General features: G+C 41.4%; 1 protein-coding gene across 13 annotated transcripts in view; it reads left to right on the top strand.

The window, feature by feature from the left end:
* The window catches only part of SEMA5B (semaphorin 5B), a 269934-nt gene that overhangs the window by 86735 nt on the left and 161603 nt on the right, over nt 1-21596 (top strand). For 4 of the 13 annotated variants that reach the window (XM_085584195.1, XM_085584193.1, XM_085584194.1 and 1 more), the window contains one exon: nt 176-2116. The exons of the other annotated variants lie outside the window; for them this stretch is intronic. The gene's annotated coding sequence lies outside the window, so the exon portion shown is untranslated. The remainder of the gene's footprint in view (nt 1-175; nt 2117-21596) is intronic. 13 annotated transcript variants of the gene reach the window in all.

Below are 21596 nucleotides of genomic sequence, written 5' to 3' on the forward strand. Positions count from 1 at the left end.
GTCTGGTTGACAAATTGCAGGTCAGTCAAAGGTTAGACTCCATGATCTTGGAGGTCTTTTTCAAGCTAAATGATTCTGTGTGAGTCTGTGAAATTAAATGGAAATGAAATTGAAGTGGCTTGGTCCTATATTCTCAGCCACTCTTGGATTCAAGTTCTGTTCCTGTTTTGCACAGTTGTACCAGAAAGTTTTGGACAAGGAATGTGTGAAGTGGGCCCATCAGACAGCTACAAAATCTAGAGAACTGCAACTGGATGACAAATCACTCCCTCTCTCCTAGGAAAGTATCATAGAAGCCTTTCCTTATATGAGCAATATTGTAAATATTGTTCATCTTTTTTTCATAAACCTGTGTTTGAGTCTATTCTCCAACCTTTCAGTGGTTCCAAAGATTACCAAACATGCACCATATGATTGTTCATGATCCCTGGTTCCCTTCTTGTGAACTCCAAATTCTGTCACCAAAGCCAGTGCTGTTCTGCTTGTTGTGTTTGGCCAAACATGAGAGCAGAGTTTCTCCTGAGGAGTAGCTTAATGTGCTGTATTTGAAGATTGACTTTTGGAGCAACGACTCTTTGGCCAAAGCAATCAGTGCTTTGCCCGGCCAGGCAGCCTTGGGAACCCAGCTCTAAAAAGCTTTCTGATGAGAGCTGTGGCTGAAGATATTTCTTGGGGTTAATTTAGCACTCAAGAGCTCAGAGCTTTGTGGAACTGGAGCATCTTCAGAGGTAAGCAATGGCAGATGCAGATTGCTGCTATGTCCTTACTACAGTAATGACTTCCACTTTTCAGCTAAAAAAGAGAAAATTATGAATTATACTTTAGTCCTTCTTTATAGTGGTATTTTCCACTAAATCATACCAGTGTAAAGTATGTCCAAAAATATTTACATAAATGTTTATTAATTTTTCTTCACTTGCTTTTGAGCTGCTAAAACATTTTGAAACACTTGGTTTGTTTCTTTTTTTTGTCCTGCTCCCAACACCCAATCACCCATTTTAGTGATTCAATGCCAATCATTAATTTGGGGGTAAAGAAAAGAAACACTGCAACCACTTTTAGCTCATCTCCTAAAGGAAGCTGGGTTTTGCTTCCATTGATTTTGAATTCAACAGGCTGCAGGAGGACTGCGTGTCATTTAGCTATTAGAGATTTTTGTTTTCCTGATCATTGTGAAGTAGCATCATTAACACAGGCAAATTACCATGCTTCACTGTGCTGTGTCCATGGTACATTAGAGGCCCTTTTCCATTGGTAAAACTGAGTCCATTCTTCTGTAAAATCAGGGGCCCATTGGCAGTTCTTTGGCAAGTGAGACAGGGGGACTATTTAATGGGAAGAAGAGTGGTTTAATAAAGGGGAAGAAGTCGAACATGACAAGTGCAAGGGAAGATAGCAGAATGTTAGTTTATAAATCACTGCATAATTGGGCCAAAATATTAATCCATTTTTACAGGGTCAGGGAGAAAGAGGACAGCAGTTTTGGGGCAAATGAGTTATGTGATTTTTCCAAAGTGCATTTTAGAGAAGTCAAGCACTCAATCCATTCTCTTCCCAATATGAGTGCTGTGATTTCAGGCTAATGGAAAATGGTTTGTATTGCTGAATTTTCTTTTTTGAAATGGTGTATTGGCTTTTGGTGAAGAAATTGGACTTATGCTTGAATATGTCTGGATTTTACAAATACATTTTTAGTTTAATAAGATGAAACCAATTAACCAGAAAAGTCATTGTGAATGGATTTTACAAGTACATAAAAATATATTGCTTTTTCTTGAAACATTTCATCACCCTTTTGAATATTCCTTTTTATTTCCTTTCCATCACTGACAAAGCACTATGGTAATTTGTTCCCTCATGCCTTTTCCTGAAAACATTGATCTGTGGCCCTGATTGTGTGTGTGTGTGTGGGGGGGGGGGGGGACGGGGGACGGTATTAGGCATGTGCCTAATTTATTTCTAACTTAGTGTTTATTTCTTTCTCCAATGTTTTTCAGTGTGTTTAACTTGTGGCCTGAGGAAAAACAGAGCACACAGACTATAAAAAATTTGTTCTGAAAAGGTTGCTTAAAGTGGCACAGGACCCAAGGGCTGATGAGCAATCTCTCAGAGCCAGGTATTAAGCAACCACTGAAGTGTTTGGCAGAGACACTCAAGAAAGCAGTAGCACCTGATTGTTACCCCTCTGGATCTCTGGGAGTGGACATGTCTCCTGGACACTCTTCTGAGGTCCCTCATTATGTCAGCTGTGCCTTGCTATTGAGGGTGGGGACAGAGATCCAGAATCCTGCAGTGGCACAGAGGTCTGTGGAAATTAATTCTGGCCTCTGCCTGCCTTTCTCTGAACAGGAATGCTCATTTCATCACCTATAGCAATATTTTACTTGGAGGAAATTTTAACATGAGGCCCCACCAGCCTCCTCTACCCCTAAATTTCCATCAACTCTGCTTGCAAAGAGGGTTGGGTAACACATAAGACATGGGCACATACTGAGGAGTTGTAAGATTTCTATTTCCATTACCTCAGCCTTCCCCATTCCCTTGTAGCCTTGCCTTCTGCTTAAAATGCAAAGGATATTAACTGCTATGAGGATGTGGGGCAGTAACCCAGGCAGGCACTCCCTTGGGATGACATGGTTTTCCCTGCTCTGATCAATTCTGTAAACTGAAGCAGAGAGAGCCTGCTCTGATCCTTAATGACTTTGCTAGTTTGCTTTAGTTACCAGTTGATACAGGGATGACTTAAACATGGTGCTTTGGGGTAAAATATTGAATGTTTGTCCAAATACATGGCAATGACACACAAAATTAGCTGTTGCAAACAGATGTCTGTTCCCATCAACTTTGACCAATTTGTCCAGAAAACATCTGTATCATCTAAAGAAAAACAAACACTAAATTTGGGTAACAGGAAAGGCTTTAATTCTTTTCTTCTGCAAACTGTGGGAGTGCCCTGAAGGACAGTGCCCTTTTTGCATTACTGCTTTCATTTAGCAGTGGTTCTCACATTTTAAGAGTAAGTTTAGATATTTTACCAGCAGCCTGACATCATTACTAAGTCTCTGTGTTTACCATAGAACTGATGATCTAGTTGAAGGAAATTATTACATGTGAACTTTAAAGGAGATACCCTTTCAGTGGGGTGTGAACTTCAACACAAACCTAACAGTTACTTAAACTCCTTCTGGATTTGTGAAACTGTCCCATGAGCCACACCAGTTGTGAATGCTGCTGCCCTTCAAACAGCCAGGACAGCCCAACACCTCCTTCCAGTAGCTGTGGTGTGACAGCATGTGCTAGTTTACATCCCAGCTTGTCCACTGCTTATTTAATTCTCAGGTTTTTTTGGACTGTGTTGAATTCCTGGCCTGTCCTTCATATTAAAATGACCTTGTTCCTCCAGGGAAACCTCCCCCACTTCAAACAAATGGTACCAACACCAAATAGCTGCTTTGTGGGATCCGGTTTTCTCCTGCATTTGTTTTAAAGCTTCCCAGGAACCCTTGGCTACTTTGCAAAAACTGTTAACTTGAGGGTAATAATTTTGTCTGGGTTTTGTCACAGAAATTCAATTAAGGAGGATTATGAACACAGTTGTATGCCTGTTTCATTTACAGTTGCAAATGAAACCCAGGCCACACACTGATTGTTTATATAGGAAAGGAGATGCTGTGTAGTTTTGAGTGACTGAATTACCTGCATGTTCCTTTGTGTGGTTTCACTTATTGTAGAAGGGAGGGGAGTGAGGCTTGTGAAAATTAATAAAAAAGTGATATAAAGGTGGGAAAGAAATCACCAAGGGAAAAACTACCCCCCTGCTTTTCCCTGGGAGGAACGTGTCCCTTCTACACATAATAAACTCCACAGGGAATTTCTTCCTCCTTAGAAAACATAGCCCAAAGGGCAGGAGTGAGTAGTCATTTATTTATTTATTTTTAGTAAACAAAGAGCAATATTCTGTTTTCATGGCCTTGATTTGGCTCCAAGTCCCTGAGCCACTGGGGACAAGGCATAAGGGTTCAATTTTTTTTTTCAGTACTTATTTCTGGGCCATAGAAGCCAACATTTTATTCAGTTTTTCTCTTCTCAAGTTTTTCTGCAAGCAGCTGAATTCCTCAGGTAGGAAAAGGGAGAGGAGGGGGAAGGGAAGAAAGGTCGTTTACCATATTGGAGAAAAATGATAACTGCTGCAGAGGCTGGCTCCAGGTGAAGCAGCTTGTGTGGAGACAATGAAATAAGAAGGGAATTTGTTTATTTGGGAGATGCCTTTTTAAGTTACGAAGGGCAAAACAAAGGCAAAACTTGTTTTGGTGTCCTCTGATGAAATGTCTGTGTTTGTAGAGGAGCAATATCTCTCAGCTTTACTTTGCAACAACAAACTTGGGAAATACTTTGCACCACTCAGGAGATATGTGGAGGACATGGTACTTGGGTCACCCCTTCCTCCTTATGCAAGCTTTGTCCCACAGCTTTAGGCTCTGTCCTCTAACCTTTCACCTGGGAAATCTCACACTGATTTCCCCAGGGTGCAGCCTGCGTGAAGACATGAAGGATAAAAGGCTTAGCTCCCATATACTGATTTTTATTCATAAGGAGTTATCATCATTTTGCAGATGGGGAAGAGAGAGGAGCTCAAAGGTGGAATCAGCCCAAGCTGAGCCAAGACTGGGCAGAGTCCCAGGCTTTTCCCTGTATGAAGTGAGTGCTGAGGTGTCTGCTGAAGGACCTACCCAGTGATTACCCAGCACCTTTGATTAAAGCTCTCCCCAAGCATATTCTAACAACTTGCTTGCCTCTTGTTTCTTACCTTTTTCCTGATCCTTCAATTCTGGGAGGGGTTATACTGACCTTATTTGGTTTCAGCTACATGCCTAAGAGGCTTACTGGATTCTTCACCAGATGAGGGGAAATAAGCTCTTTAGTTTCTAGCTGTAGAACAGATACTGTTTCTGTACTTCTCTCTATACAGACTGGACATTGTTGAACACAGAAAGAGAAGCAGGCAGCTTATTAACTCTCGAAAACTTCAGCAAAATTCACTGTGATGCAGTGAAGTGTGAACAATATATTTTGCTTCACATCTAGGACAATTCATCCCGTGGTGAGGGGCTGTTACAGTATTTTATATTTCTCGGTGGTTTTGTGGTAGTGTTGTCTGGTGTCAAACCAAACTTCTTGTTGAGGTAAAACCTGGATGAAAATAATGAAAGGCCTTATATAAAGGATGATCTGTGTCTCACATTTTGGGCACCTTTTCTAGAGAAGTTAGGACAACTGAAATCAGCGTCCTCAGCAGCTTTCAGTCCAAGTGAGCATGGCTTTATGGACAATATTATTACTAGATGGATTTGAGTCTGAATAGTCTTGCAGAAGTCAGTGGATTTATGCTGACACAAAAAATAGTGGGGGAGAAAAGGGGGAGGATCAGTATTTCACGTAGCTATCAGATTGTTTTGTTACAACTGATTGGGACAGTTTGTCATAATCCAGTTTTGTGCACTGGAGGAAAGAGATGAGCATCTCCAGAGGGTGACTCACCAGAAGGGCCTTCCCATGGGTGACAAGAGCTGGCATTTGGGACTGCTGGTCTCCTCCTGCTGACATACCAAGGCCTTGCAGCCTAGCTTAGCTCAGGTGAATAAAGTAGGGTGAGATGAATGTCTGCCTACGTTTCACTCACATATTTTATATCTGGTAGAGCATATAGAAATAGTTCCTTTTTTAAGCATCTTTCAATCTGTAGATAGTAGTTAGATCCTTAGCCAGCATAAATGAGTCAGTACTAAAGAGCTGACTTTGATGGAGTAACTTCTGCTTTGCTCCAGTTCAAGCAGTTTCAATCTTCATAGAGTTTTCTGGGGTCGTTTCTGTAGTACCTCTAAGCTTTATACCTAAACTTCAACAGAAGGACAGAATGAGGCTGCATGGTATGTAAAATACACGTGATTTCAGGTGGTACCTTATGATTTAGATAAAGCATTTTAGATTCATGACATCTGGCAGCATTGCTCTCTCAGAGTGTAGCAGAGAAATAATCCTTTCAAATCAACTCTGTTGGAGAGTGAAACATTTTTCAGCAACCTAGTTTAAAAATCCTATCTGAGCCTTTCTCTCCGGCTAACTGGTTCAGCACAAACAAACAGTGCATACAGGATGTAGCTGTTTCAGCAGTTTCCCTGGAACTTGCTGTACATTTAAAATTATTTTCTAGCTTTTTTTTTCCTTTTTTGAGCAAGTTTTATTTCACATAGAAGGTAAAATGTGTAGTTGAATCACAAAGCTAGACAAAGTATTGTGAGCCTGTATTGGCCTGAAGTCCTTTTCACCCAAATAATGACTTTATCTGCTTATTATGGAAGAATTGAAAGAAGTGTGGGAAAGTAAGACTGAAACACACTCAGGACCCCATATTTCAGCATTGTGGGGGAGGCTGACCATAAATATGGGAATTAATAACCCACCAAAGCCACCTCATCTGAGCAGCAACAGTAGGAACTGGTAGTGCAGAATGCACAGACTAATTATTTTTCAGAGAAGCTAAAATTAAATGTTTGTTACAGCTTTATGTCCATACACTTTCAGCAGGAGCCCTTTTCATTCCTTTCAGGCAAACTCAGAAGAGGTTGAGCATTTAACAGCCTTGAACAACCCTGTCTGTGTGCCATATGTACACAGCACTGAGCTATTCCTGTGTTGTCAGACTTCCTGAAAGGTGGAATCTGGCTGGTTGCTAGTAATCCATGTCCTTAGAGGCACTGGAGCAAAATGCTGATGTTGATCAGAAGGGGAAAGTCTGAAATTGTAAGCAAACAGAAAAGATCCATCATGCATTTTCACAGATGATAAAAGGCTGACAGTGGCAGTCTGCTTATCAAATAACTAGATTTATTGAAATAGCCTGTGCTCTCATTAAATAGTTTGCTTTTCATGTTTTTGTTTTATTTCATCTTACTGAAGGCGTCTGGGGTTTTTTTCCAAACCTACTACTGCTGCCATGGCAAACTGGCTAATTTAGACCATTTATTCTGTTAATGTTTAAAAGCAGCATGGACTGCAGTTCTCATCTCACTGCAATTCTCTTCTCACTGACATTGCAGGACCTCAGAGCAAAGCCAGTCCCTGTCATGAAATCTGAGATTCCCAGATAATAAATCAGAAAAAAATAATGTAATAATTACAAGTTTGTTCAATGCAAGATAATAGTGCTAGTGATAGTGCTGTGCATTCCATTTAGCATAAGCCTACTGCTGTCACCTATACTTAAAAAATGGGGTAGAATTGATAATTTTTAATCAGTAGAGAGAAATGAAATGCAGAAATAGAAATGTTGCTAGCATGATATGACATCCCTATGCTGAAAGGACCATTCCTTTCCTTACTCAGTTAAGTATCACATTTTGTGTTTTTGTTCCCGGGGGAACGAGCTTCTGCTTTTCTCCTTTTCTGAAAACCTTTGTAAGATGGGAAGTAAAATATTAATAATTGAAAATGTAAGTTGCAGCAATTCTATTTGCATAAGGATGTTTCTTGACCCATCGAGAATATTCACTGTTGGAGAAAATATCAACAGAGGAACTGTGGGAGGCTGATGGATCTAAAAGGCTACCTGGCAATTAATTTATTTCTCAAATGAATCCTAATGTTGTTCCCAAGACTGGAATTCTCTATTCGTAGCCTGTCCTTTTTCCTGGAAGATGTGATGCAATATCAAGAGATCAATATCCCCCAGTGGATGTGCTGCCAGTAAGCAGATATGTAACATGGAATAAAGAGTTTTTTTAAACAAGGACATGGATACAAGTCCTTCCTCCTGCAGGATTTGCCTGTTGAAGTTTAGCAGTCCCAGTGACCTTTGCTGAGTAAGTCCTTCTCCAAAAGCGTTTTGACAATGAACCACATGGAACTCAGGAGCTGGGGTTAAGACTGGTTTGACTCTGCTGATTTTTTTAACCTGTAGTTCCAGGAGTTGTAGTTTTGGACCACAAAATTGGACTTTTTGAGCTGTTGTTTGCCAAGCCAGATGCTTATGAGGCAGAGCCATCCTTCCGTGGTGTTTTGGATGCCAGTGGTACCCAAACATTCCTCATAAAGTGCACACACTGTTACGATTCGTGACTTCTACTCTCGGCATATTTATAGGCCTCATTTCCATTTCTTGTGGTCTCATTAATGGAGAAGCAATAATAAGTTGAAATGTTAATGGGGGATCATTTCACCAACAGCAGAAGGTATTAATGAACTCAATACAATAGTTTAAAGCAAAATAACTTTTTAGTAGTGTAATTTTTTTAACCATTGCCCCTGGTTCTCTCCTTCCAAACATGTGGAACTGGGACAGTTTCAAAGTTACAGAAATTATTTCATGCAGACAATCAGCTTCCTGGATATGCTACATGGGAGTTGCACTGTTTGCAGTGGGGGAAACCATTCTGTAGGTGAATCATGAGCAGATTTTGCTGTATTCATGGTGGTAGAGATAGAAACCTGGAAAGCACCCTTTATGTGAGGTGAACTTAATGAACTTCATTAATAGAGAGTGAAAACGTCCCCCTTGTATGAAGTGGGCATTTCACATCCTGTTGGGAAATGTTTTGGGATAGTGTTAAGATGTGGTATCACAGGGGACCTCAATTCCTCAGCAGAAAAGGGAATTGAACCTTAGGGTCCCTTGGGAGCACTGTATCTCAGTTTTCCCACTGGTAAAGCTGAGGGCTTTGAGCTAATGGAAACAGCTGGATTTTAAGGCTCGGTCAGTTAGTATCTGTGGAGAGTTAGTGTCTCTTGAAGGAGAGAAGTTACACTGTGGGGCAATCCTCAGCTAGAAATAAACAGTACCAGACACCATCCAGCACCTTCCCCAGTGCCATGTTGTTGAAGACCTCTGTGCTTAAATTAGTTACAGCTGTAAAGACATTTCTGTGTGCATGCTTAGAAGCTGAAGGCTAACATTTGTAATACATTTGAAGTAAATTTGCATTCTGGCCCCCGGTACAGAGCATCCGTTTGATGCTTTTGCTGCTTAGTTCTAAAAAGTTTGTACCCAGTGAGTTTTCATCTGAGTACATTCATTAATCCTTTTTGGACTTCACTACCCACAAATATAGAAGAAGCTTTGAAGTGGATTGGCAACTTTTCACCACCCTTCTTTCTTTTGTTTTGTTAAATAGTAAGTTTAAAGGTACTAGAATAAGTCAAGGATTGCATGCTTAAACTCCTGTAAAAAAAGAGATTGGAATTTAAATGTGCCATTCAAGCTAATCATCTCATAATCAGGAGTTTACTGACCTAGAAACTTAATCTAGTCCTGTGAGTTCAAGTATCTGGAGCTCTTTTTTAGAAAACAGAAATAATGTTAATTTCAAATGAGGCATGTGATTTGTCTAATTCTCACTTTTTTGTAGATACCATTAATTTGAAAATTACTTCTGTGAGGTGCTGTTATCTTGCTTCTGTGCAAGCAAACCGGGAGGCCTAGCCCCCTGAGCTAAGCAGAGGGTGACCAAGTGCAATGAAAACGGACAGATAAATGCCAATGCAAGCCGATTGAAATGGGAAGAAAGGAAGGGGGAAAAAAAGATAAAAGGGAAGATTATCTGTCTAGCCTTATTGGCAAATGATCAGAAAAGTGACTGAAAGCATTATATTGCATTTTTTTTTTCCTGCTTAGGGTTTGATAAAAAAACTCACTAAAATAGGTGGGAAACTTTCCATGATGATCTTGATTTTGGTCTGGGATGCCTGATCAACACTTACGCTGTCTCCCTGCAACAAATTGCTAAGTGCCTCTAGCAAATAAAGATATTGTCAACAACCAGCACTATCAATACTACTCGGCACTGTCAAAGCAAACTCATCTGTTATTGGCTAAAATGGCTCCTCAACATGTAGACAGGAAAGCACTTGCTTTGAATATGGATATGGGTATGGATATAACCCAGTCATGTGGCATGGAACCCCATATGTTCAATAAAGAGTCATTTTTAGATAGACAAGTGACCTTGAAATGCTTTTAACAATTTTCTGCATCATCACCTTTTACACTTCTTACTGTTCAGCTTTAGTTCAGTTGTATTTAATTTTTCCCCCGTTTTTTTTATGTCTTATAAAGTTCAGTGTGTGCAGATTTGGTTTGGGAATGGAGGTGGAGCACAGCTGGTGGAGTGGAGGAGCAGGGAGTGAGATCTTTTTAAAGCAGCTAAACTTGTAACCAGAGAAGATACTGCATTTATAATGTTCCCATTCTTCTCAATACTTAACAAGAAAAATGATTGTGTGTGTGTGATGTGAATATTCAGCACAGAGCTTTGGTAGCTGACCGCTCTCTTTTCACAGCCATCCAACCGCACACACATTCCTAAGGGATTACCTCACTGCCAGCGCTCCCCAAAGTGTGGGATACGCCGAAGCCGAGCCACTGCAAAGCTCCTTTCTGTCTGCTGCGGGGCTGGTTTTAGGCAATGACCTTTAAAACCACAAATCTAACCCTGTGTCTACCCCCCAAAAGATTTTTCATTTGTTAGCTAAATGGGAGAGATGCTGGGCGTGGAAATAGGGTAGAGGCTGTAGGTTTCATGTAGAAATTCCTTTCCAAGGTTTCCACTCCCCTTTGGCTTCAAACACTCAATAACTTCCCAACCAGAGAATGTTTGTCCCTTCCTTCTCCCTCTCTTTTTTTGGTGCTCTTCCCTTGTTTTGCATATTCTGACAGCACTGTTTACTTCAGCCTGCAGCTCCCACTGCTTTGTGTGCTTTCTCTGTCTCACAATTGCATAAATAAATCACTAAAGAAAATTTGCATTTGATGGGAATTTTTAGCTGATATTAAGTTTTATGGGTGGAATATAATATATGTGAGTTTGCTTAATTAAACTGAATTGTCATTTGTGACACAGAGGTCTTTATCTGTACAAGACTATTTTTGCCTTTCATATTTTTTGCTATTAAACATGCCAGTGGATTTGAAAACCCAAGGATGACAGGTCTCAGAAAGTATCATCTCTCTTGTAGCAAAATATCTACTTATGCCAAGTGAAGCAAATCAGCATCATCACAGAGCTAAACAGTTAATTTATGCCACAAATTTCTAAGTGCCAGGGGATGGAATCTGAGGCCCACATAGGTTGTAGCACCCTCTAGTCGCCCTGTTGGTGACTTGCGTCACACTAGGGGAGAGATGGAGTCTGGCAAAATGGTTTAGATCAAGGGGAATTTGGCTAAAAGTTTGTCCAGGGTTTCTGTGCCCTGATAATCCTACAGAGGCTGGAAGTGGCTTCCTGCCCCTCCCGAGCAGCGTCTGGCTTCTGTGAGTGAGAGGTTCTGGTGGGGCTGGCAGGTGGGCACAGCCCGCACTGGGTGGGCACAGCCCTCCCTGCAGACACACACTGCCCCTTCTGCCACATGGGCTGGGGTATTGACACCTGCACAGCAGTGGGGAGCACACGAGAAATTCATCTCATCAGCTGCTGCAGCTTTGTTTCAGAGGCATGAGGAGCCAGCCTCCCAGTTCCCATGTTCACCCTGTTCTTAAAACTCTGAATTGAAGGGAAGAGTGGAAATGCCATTTTACCCTAGTAATGCCATTTACACACTCCCAACTAGAGCATGTTTAATCCATCCCTCTGCCCAGGAACATGGTCTGTGATATTTATCCTTCCATGAGAATCAGGATCCCCAGATCTGGCTTCACAAGACACAGGTTCTTGGGAGGGCTCCATACGAATTCTGAATTTTTGACTGTTTCTCTGGAACAAGGATGGCAAAGTGTAGCTTGAGATTGTCCCACTGATTAATACTAATAATATCAGTGCAGCTCCCCAAAGTGCATGACTGAAGTACTAGCTCAAATTTATTTATTTTTCAGGCTAAAGATTTCCACACTTGCACAATTTCTTTGCTGTCATTTTCCATGCAAGGGGTCTGTGTGCCCCTGAGACTGATACTGCATCTGCTCCTCTGTGAAGACAAAGATAAACTGGTTCCTGGTGTGTTATTCTTTCGCTTACTCTTCAGCATAAGAAAAAGCAATAAGAATACATTTTAGATGTTAATGAAATTAATGAAAGCCAGATCTCGGAAACAGCTGAGATTGTTGACTGTCTCAGGCAGATTTTTACTTCATTTCAATTACAGATGAGCCACAACCAAGCCCCTGATTAGAATTGCTCCATATTTTGGATCCACATCTCTTAGCTTTGCAGTTTTGACCAGTTTCCAGTGTTTAATTTTCTTCCTGTTTTATTTTTCCTTCTGGTTTTACTCCAGGTTTTTTAATGTTTTCATTTTGTCTCCATGAAAGACTGGCCTCATGAAGGACATGAGATGTGCTGCCATAAGTCCCACTGGGGCTGTGGAGGCATAATTTGGTTTCAGGATGTGCCTGTACATACTGGGGGGGCTCTCACTAAATCTGGGGTTGAGAAGCATTTCTGTGTCATCTCAGCAGGTATGTGGCTGCCCCTGCTGCTCTCCTGGTAGCTCAGTAAGGCACAGCCCCTGGGAAGTCCTAAATGGCAAATGGCTGTGACTCTTGAGAAGTCCCCAGCTGCAGAATATTACTTATGATTTGTTACCATGCCTTCACCCAGAGCTCCAGACCACCCCATTGACAGTGCCATGTTCTCAGTCTGCACATATATAAATTCCATCATGATTTTATACTCTGATTAAAAAAAAAAAAAAAAAAAGGCCTCCTGAAGAGAGTGTATCAATAATGAAAAAAGTCCTTTTCATGTCTCCTGGATATCTGGATATAAGGACCAAGCTGCTCCCTAGGGAGAGAGAATGGTCTGAGAAATCCAGTTAGAAACCTCAGAGGCATCAAGCACACAGGAAAGGCTGGTTTATTATCCTTTTTCTTTCATTGCTGTACTCAAATCCCAGGAACAGTGTTACTTTGGGTGGGTCCACAGATATTGTGCACTGCATTTTTAGGGGAGGTTGAGAACACCTGATCATAATGGTTTTAAAAACATTAATAAAAGAGGAAGAGGAAAAAATAATTTACTTTAAATGCTACACTGCTTCATTTACACAATATAATAAAAAGGAAATGTTGTGATTCGAATAATGATTGCAGGTTATTAAACTGGGCTTTAAAGGCTTCATAAATGACAGCCTTTTAATAATGATGAACATGGACAATAATGCTCTTGGAAATAGAGAGAATCTTTATTAATCTTGACACATTTGTTCTCCACTCACCCACTTCCCTGTTGCTTTACTTGGTCCCTGGATCACTGTCACAAAAATGAGCCAGTGGGACAAAGTTTGAGTTGGGAAAGCATCACTACATAGGAAAGCACCACCTTCCATGGCTGCCAGGTCCTGGAGAACTTGGGAGGAGGCTGCAACACCATGGATTTGCTCTGGTCAGTGGAGGGGTCGTGGGGCAGCTGAAGGAGGTGGGAGCCAAATTCATTACCAGATGGTTTCCATCCACGTGTGTAGGAGAGCTCTCCTCTGCCAATTTTGAAAGATTGAGCACTCACTGAGACATGGAAGTTGCTCTCCCCAGGCACCTGCTCAGCTGGGAGTTTGGCAGCTGGTGATGGGAGCAGGCATGTGGCTGAAGGGCAGAGCAGGGCTGGGCTCCATTAGGGCCTGATTCAGAGCACAGTAACATCAGTGGGTGCTTTCTCACTGGCTTGAAGGATCTGGCCTCAGCAGTGCCAGAAAGAGGGACTTTGGCAATCATTTCACTGTTTCTTTATGTTTTCAAGGGTCTGTTCTAACTGGCATCAGACTGGGACTTAGTGACCCAGAGGGGAGGTGGCACAGGGAGAGTCAGAGCAGAGGCAGGGAACAGACAATAGAGCCTTCCTTCCCTTGACCGATAATAAACCATGATGGTGTAAGGGAAGCTGTTCCTGCAGGTACTGCCTTTTGATTAGTTATCTGAGAGTCATAAAAAACTTCCTGTCATGAGGGTGAGCCCATGAGACAGCCCTGCCTAACTACAGTTTTGGATAACTTAATTTTACCTGCTCAACTTGCCTCCTCATAGAGTGGAATATTTTGCTCTATTTTGCCTAAATTATTAAAGACTGATGAGATTTCCAACCTCGAAGTGACTGCATTTCAGTGATGGATGAGTTGATTCTTCTGTGGATATAGTAATCAAGGCATTTTTCAGCATCTTCGGCATGAAAGGCACAGTATAAATGTGAAATATTATTTTGTGCCATGCAGCTGCTCAAATCTCAAATACATATTATGTCTCAGTAATATAGACAGTGTTTAAGACTGTTAAATTAAACTATTAAAGCCTATATAAAAAACAGAGATGACAGAGTGCAAATTAAATCTGAATTATCGTTAAATTGCTGTGCCAGTAGTTTTCAAACACATTCATAGTGACCTGGAAGAGAGCAGGGGGAGTGGAATGACATTCACACCTCCTAATTGGAGTCATTATCCATTCTTTGTTATCATGCTGCCCACAACAAGGGCATGGCTGGGACACCAGGCGCTTGGTGGGGGCACAAGGATGCCTGTGGATCACAAGGGATGTTTTGAATGTCCTGCTGTCTCTCTGATTAAAGTCAGGACACGGCCAGGCAGTCACTCGTCAGATAGATAGTTTTTAAAGGCAATAAATGCCTGCAGGCTCTTTTCTGTGCTTGGTGACTGAGGCAGGGGGTTGGGAGAAGAGAGGGGCATGGTGCATGGCTGGGTTGTGCTCCTGAAAAATGTCGGTGGCCCAAGGACATGTTGGTCCTTCCTTCCCTCTTCTCTTCTCTGCTAACAGCCCAGGCTCACTGAGGGCCTCGGTGGACCAGGGGTTTGTAAAAAAATTTATGGGTCTTCCTGGAATATCAGATAGAAAAGGAACTTTTTAAGTTACCTAAATGATCTGCCTGCCAAAACATGAGGGCACCCGATAGTATGTTCTCAGGTACTTTGGTTCATTTCCATCCAGTTGCAAGTTATGAAATTTTCAGAACTTCCTTTGGAAGTTTATGTGTGCTCCATTCTCGAATAAACACTCCACAGTGCATTTTCAAATTAAGGTTTTGCCTTTGTTTTCCTCAAGTCATTACTCACGATGGTATCTCTGTGTACCTCAAAAAATCCTTTTCCATCCTTAATGTTTACATCTTGCAGGCATGTTGATATCTGTTTATTGTGAGTAACCTGATGCCAATCCATCAGTTTGCTTCTTGGAGGACTTTATGACAGCAGAAAGTGATTAATCTTCAAAGCAGACACAGCCTTTAATCTGCAGAAAAGGAAACAAACTTTCCCCCTCTCCTTTGCTGATTGAATCTGGAAATGAATGAATGATACCTGACTCAAATATGTTTCTAAACTTGTTTTCATTAAATATATTTGGTCAGCGCTGATCATCAGAAGTGTCTTAAAGATTGTCTATGTATGTATATGGTGCTTAAGTCAGAATGAGCTTAGTGATCGATATTCATTCAACATCTTAATCTGCTCAACAGTATTAAATGGATTTCCCCAATGTCCTTGCAAAACAGGGAAATAATGTTAACTCTTGAGCAGAAATATTAAAGTAGAGAGGATAAATGTGGTGTCCAAAATATTGCCAAGCAGCTCCTGACTTGTATCTTTGTACTCATCATCCAGCTGTTTGTTGTCATTAACCAATGCTGTTATAACTGTGGAAAATTCCCAAGGATGGCCAAGAAAATCTAATACTGATAAAATTGAAGGAAACATCTTAATGTGGCTCCCCTGTATGTGCTATTGTATTCCCAGATCTCCCAACTACTTGTCTCCAGTGGCTAAGTTGTGACTAAACCCAAGTACACACACACAACCTTAGTTCTGAGTATAGTTTATTTGTTGTCTGGGTGTTTTATTAGTTTTTGGGCTCCTCTTCAAATGTTGGGAACACTGATCTTTAGCCTTAAGTCCATTCCTTGCTTTACTGTTAAAATATATTTCCTGTTTCCAGCATGGGACTGAGCCTCTGTCATGAGAAGCTGAACTCAAATATGCAAGTCATTTTACATACTGCTCCACTATAAAAATCACACTAATTTTATATACATATACAGTTAGCTCAGTAATGGCTAAAGATTTGTGTTCCTCCCTGGACTTACCATAGGAGATCTCTTCAACTTCCCTGCTGCAAAATGAGAAGGCAACAGTGTATTTAATTTAGTTATTTGAGGCCAAGACTGCTATGGGACATTTCTCCGTGGCTATCTCTTCTGGGGAGATTTGAATGAATGACCAAGAAGAATCTGAATCATCCAGTCATGCAAATTAAACCATTTCAATAATATGAGGGCTACTTTTCCTGATCCATAGTAATTGATGAGGCTCATTATATATTAAATCACTCCTTTTTTTTTAATCTTACATGTAATTTGCTACAGTGTTTCAATGTGAAGATATAATTAAGATTCAGATGGCAATTTCATTCTAGACTGCTCTCTACAGTTGCTTTTATAAAAATTAGAGCTTGGGATGCTATTTTCTCTAGAGGCAGAAAAAATATTCTTTTTGATACTTCAGATATAAATCCATCCAGCCACTGCTGAATTTTTTAATTGTGAAAAAATGCAAAGTACCACCACTTCTAGGCAAGTACAGCTTCTCCTCCCCCTATGCATGGTTCAGTACCCCTGCTGAAGTTCTTGTGTTCAGTGCAGCAGCCAGGACTCAGTTTCTAAATGCTCAGAAACTCTGACTTTCATGTCAGCCATGGCCAGATCCTCCATGTACACGTTAATGTTAATCAACAGTGCCCATGATGCTCCTGGTACAACAGCCAGCTATTCCAAGATCTGCACTACCAAGCTGCTGGAGAAGGTGAAATCTGCATGTGAACCTTCATGAAATTTCATTGATACTTTATTTTACATATCAGGTGCTTTTGTGGGGCTTCAAGTGGGCCAAAAGCCTCTGCAGTGAGGGCAGGAGAGGCACACGTGTGTCTGTGCCCTTGTGGTGTGTCACTGCTTCGTGCTGAGCCTTGTCTTTATCAAGAGGCTCTGGCTGTATGTGGGATTTGATGGCTGCCTACCAGTTGACTACACACATGAGTTTATCATGAGGATGGAGCTCCCCGTTGACAGAAATGCTTTGGAATGTAGCATATGAAAAGAGCAAACCAAAATGTTTCTGTAATAGCATGTGAAGAAAGACAAATGTGGGTGTACATGAAAACATCCCAGCAAGCCTGCTGATATGGGCCGGGAGAGGAGGGAGAGGTGGGAGTTTCTGTGCTTTTGTAAAGAGAGTAAAATAGTCACCACCTGGTAATGGGAATTTCTGAAGTGGATGGCAAAATCTCATCTTATTTTTATAGTAACTGTTTTTTGGAAGTGACCGTTTTGTTGCTGTTTTGTGTAGGCTGATATCAGGTGCTTATTGAACCCTCTTCAGAGGTTTTCTTTGCTGGGTTCTTGAGGAGAATGGGAGTCTGTGTGTCTGGAGCACAAACCTTGTGCTGGTCTGAGCTGGTGCCTGGCAGGGCACACTAGGTCTTTCCTCTGCCAGAAGGGAGATGAGCATTTTACAGCACTCTCAGCATGAGTCCCCATGAGGTTCATTGATTGGAACACACAGAAACTATCCCACAAAAGCCATGCAGCCTCCCTGGGGGTAGAAGAGGAGCAGTAGGGGAGAGGCTGCTGGTGGAGGGGGGCAAAACCCCACCTCTGCCTCAGTGCTGGAAGGGATGAGACAATGTGCACTTATTTCACTCCTTTTCAGAGAGATAAGTGATTCTGTAAGAACCAGAGTGACCATCATCCTCTACAGTAGGGAGTGCCAACCAAAATCACTGAGTGGCTTTCTGACTCAGTTTCCCCTCCTATAAGTTGGAGGAGATATTTCCCAAAGATGTAGTAAAGATAATTAGGGTTAAACTGACGCTGTGGTGTGAGGGATCATGTGAGTCCTTCAGAGAGAGAGCTTTCTATCTGACAGCTGCTTTAAAGATGTAAAAAGAAATGCAAAAATTTGGCTTCGCTTTGGACCATGTGGAAAAGCAGGATGTGTCTTTCAAGAAAGGAATTTATGTCAGTGTTCTAGTTCTGAAGGACTACAAGTGGTGTGGGTCCTCTTCTCCCTGGGTGTAACTGCAGCTCCTGCACCAGGCTCACACAAACATGGGAATCTGGAGTTGCCTGTCTGTGCAGGTAGCTGCAGTGGGAGTGTGTTGTCTTTGTGCCATGTGTTGTACCATAATGTGAGTTTTGGAACCGAGCCTGTTTTTAATAAATTGTACCTTTCCTCAACTGCTTCCTGTCTAAATACTGTGTGTTAACCCAAAAATGAACAACCATCACAGCAGCTGTCAGTGGATTTTTGTACGCTCTCAGCAAAGACCCTCTGAGGAATTTCCTTGTTAAACAGATGAACTATCAAAAGTAACTTTTCCTGCCAAAAAGGGCAAAAAGCACAGAAAACTGAGTGAATGTTCAGTTTAATGAGATCAGGCCTTGGAAGGAGATCTCTCCTGACTTGTGCCTGCTGTGAGGAGAGCCAGAATAATACGTGAGAATCTTGAGCATATAAACCCTTTTTGATCTTTGCTTTGACCCTTTCAGGACATACCAGTAGTTTTGATGTGTTGCTGGTGGATGCTGTTGCTCCTGGAGCTGAGCTGGCCTGGGGGTGTTTGTAGGGCGTCATGTACAGTGAGGTCTTGGCTACACATGGACAAACCCTAATCAGGGAGGCTCGAGAGTATTGTTTCAGCCTTCAGTTGCATTTCAGACTTGATCTTGAGGAGGGAAATTACTGACCTCAATTGTAAGAAAACAAGTGAAGTTTATCACCAGGTCAGTCTGTAAATGAGTAAAACAGCCCAGGACTCTCCAACCTGAAAAAGAGATGGACCAAGTGGACATGTGGTAGAGATCCAGCAGATAGGTGAGAGTGTGGAAGCAGGCAAGGAGAGGGAAAGAGGAAGGATGTATCTTCAGACACTGAAAGTCACCAGTGTGAAGTTGTGCTTGCTGTGGTGTTTTATGGTGAATTCCAAAGGAGCATTGGTTCAATATTGCTATTGGATGGAAAGCTTTGAGAAAATCAGGATGGGTGGTGATATGGAGGAATTGACCTAGAAAAGTGATGGGACAAGGCTTGATCGAAAGCAGTAGAAAGGTAGAACATGGATTTTTGGAAAGAAAGAAGGAAAATTATCTGATTTGAAACAGAGGGTGATATTAAAGAGAAATTCTGTGTCTGAGAGGCAGACAAATTGATCACATGAATTAAGACTATTAATTTCAGTGATAGTAGAGAAATGGGCTGTCTGCTTTTATTCTGTCTCAGCCTGGGTTTGGCCATTTTTATTCTGAGTCACTGCTGCCCGTCTGTACGGAATTCAGGAAGGTCTCTATACTGAATCTAAGTCTTTCCATTATCTTATTTATTTCCTAAGGGAGCAAGATTGATTCCCAATAAAGCAGCTGGTTGATTTTTAAGATTCTAGGACTTGCCTATTTGTTTGATCTTTTGGTTTTGCATTTAAGTGGTTACCTGCCCTGTCCCACCTCCAAACGACTTCCACCCAGTCTGCGGGCACGGACTGCAGCTTTGTGTCCAGGCTATCGCACGCTGCACCACTTCTCCAGGGATTCCCACCACAATGTCAGACATGAAAGCTAATGAAAAGTGTTGTTTCCCCTTTTCCTTTGGTGGTTTTGATTTTTATTCAATTTGTCCCTGCCTGTCAGGACTGAATGACTGGAAAGGAAGGGGAGGTCACTGAAGCTCTTTCTTCACAGACCCTGAGTATGCTCTGCTTCATTCTCCCCATATTCCCAGGAGTAAATAACTAGTTTTTTCAAACTCTTGCAATTTTTTTATGCTTGTTTTTTACCCTTGTTGCCCTGACTTCTTCTTCTGGCACTGAGATTCTCCTCTTTGGGGCATTTCCTACTTTAGTGAGTAGATTTGGCAGTAATGAACATCGGAGCATGGTCCAGGTCAACAGTGCTATACATACCTTGATATTTCTTATTTATTTCTGATTAATGTTCACACACTAAACTCAGCCAGTTTCCAGGTTATAACATTTTTTTTTCTCTGTTTCTGACCACTGTAAACTCTTCTTTTTATGTAGAGGAGAAAGCAATTCTTCCTTCTTCTTTTTAAAGGGATGCAGTAGAACTGAGGAGTCTGTGTTAGGAAGCTGGCTGGTAATTTTGCATATTATACACAGGGCAGAATAGGACAAAGTCTTTCCTCCAGAGTTACTTTGGTTGTGTAGCACCAGACCCTTGCTTGTGAATGATGCAAATACTGTGCAGATGGAAAAGTGAATGTAGCTGTGTCTGGTATTGAGCATTATTTTTTAATACCTTCATGAAGATAACTTTCATGCAACAGGATGTTATTTGACACACCATATCATTCTTGTGGGTGATACATTCCTACAGGACTCCAGAAGTCTACAACAATTAAGGGTACATATTTTAAGCAATGCTTTTTGACAGATGCAGATAAAACTGGTAGTCGTTCCCTTGCCAGCGTGCTGCCAGTGGCAGTATCCAATGTCACATGCTTTAGGAGAGCTGTGAGAAGTTACACAGTGCCATAAAGGAGCTTCCTTTGACTCACAGCCATCAGAGCTGGCTGGTGTCCTGAAGCATGTTGATGTTGTGCATACAGGGATGTTAGGAGGGAGATGCTGATGTTACAGAGTAGAGCAGCGATGGGAGCAAAGGTAGTTGGACCAGTATGGCTTGGCCAAGTGTGAAGCCAGGGAGGGTCGGGATAAATTTAAATAGTGCAGTGGAAATGCTCAATTTTCATTACATTTATCGCTTACAGTCCATACAGTTTAGTCCTTTCTTTCAACTGGATAAATTAAGTAAATCACTTATGCAAGTCCATAGGCAAATATTACAATAATTTTTCTCAGAATTAAAATAAGCTTTGCTAATGAGTTCTCATGGTCTATGATGAAGCAGTGAAGACTTTGAGCATCTGAATTACACAGAACTCAAATGAAAAATAAATGTGATTTTTCCTCATTACTTAATTAACCACAATCTGCTTTCACTTTTAGCTGCTTTTTTATATTTGAGTGACTGTGATTTTGCTCTTTCCCCATGTATTTGAGTCAGCAGAGTGATCGCTCAGTTTTGATATAATAACCATGTAGGAGATTTGGGCCACTTGACTTCCTGTAATTTCTTAATTCCCACCTATTGAAGAGATAATTAAGACAGAATTGATACAGAAAACTTGGCTATAACATCTCAATGTATAGGATGTCAACAGCAGTCTGAAATATCCTTCCTGCAACTCAGACCTGAGCATTGCCAACCCTGACATCAACTTGCCTTGGGACTCTGCGCCATGTCATTCTAGCAGGTGGTTCCTGGTAACAAAAGGAGATTAAATATCCCAAAGAATTCTACTCAACTCTGTAAAATGTTATTAAAAAGAAGGTCCAAATTAGGTTTATGTGGTTTTTGCTCTCTGGCTGTGAAACGTCAGGGTGCTAGGCACTGTTGCTGATTTTGTAGGTGTGGGAGGCACAGACACAATGTGGTGGTGAGGCTGAACTCCTGGAATTTTAAGGAGGCATTTGTTGGAGAAAAGCTTGCACAAGCTGTAGAATTGCAGCAAGTTTAGCCGTGGTTATGTGGGCAAATCCATTT

Source organism: Lonchura striata, chromosome 7 (assembly GCF_050655825.1).
Source record: "Lonchura striata isolate lonStrDom1 chromosome 7, ASM5065582v1, whole genome shotgun sequence".
Classification (NCBI taxonomy): Eukaryota; Metazoa; Chordata; class Aves; order Passeriformes; family Estrildidae; genus Lonchura; species Lonchura striata.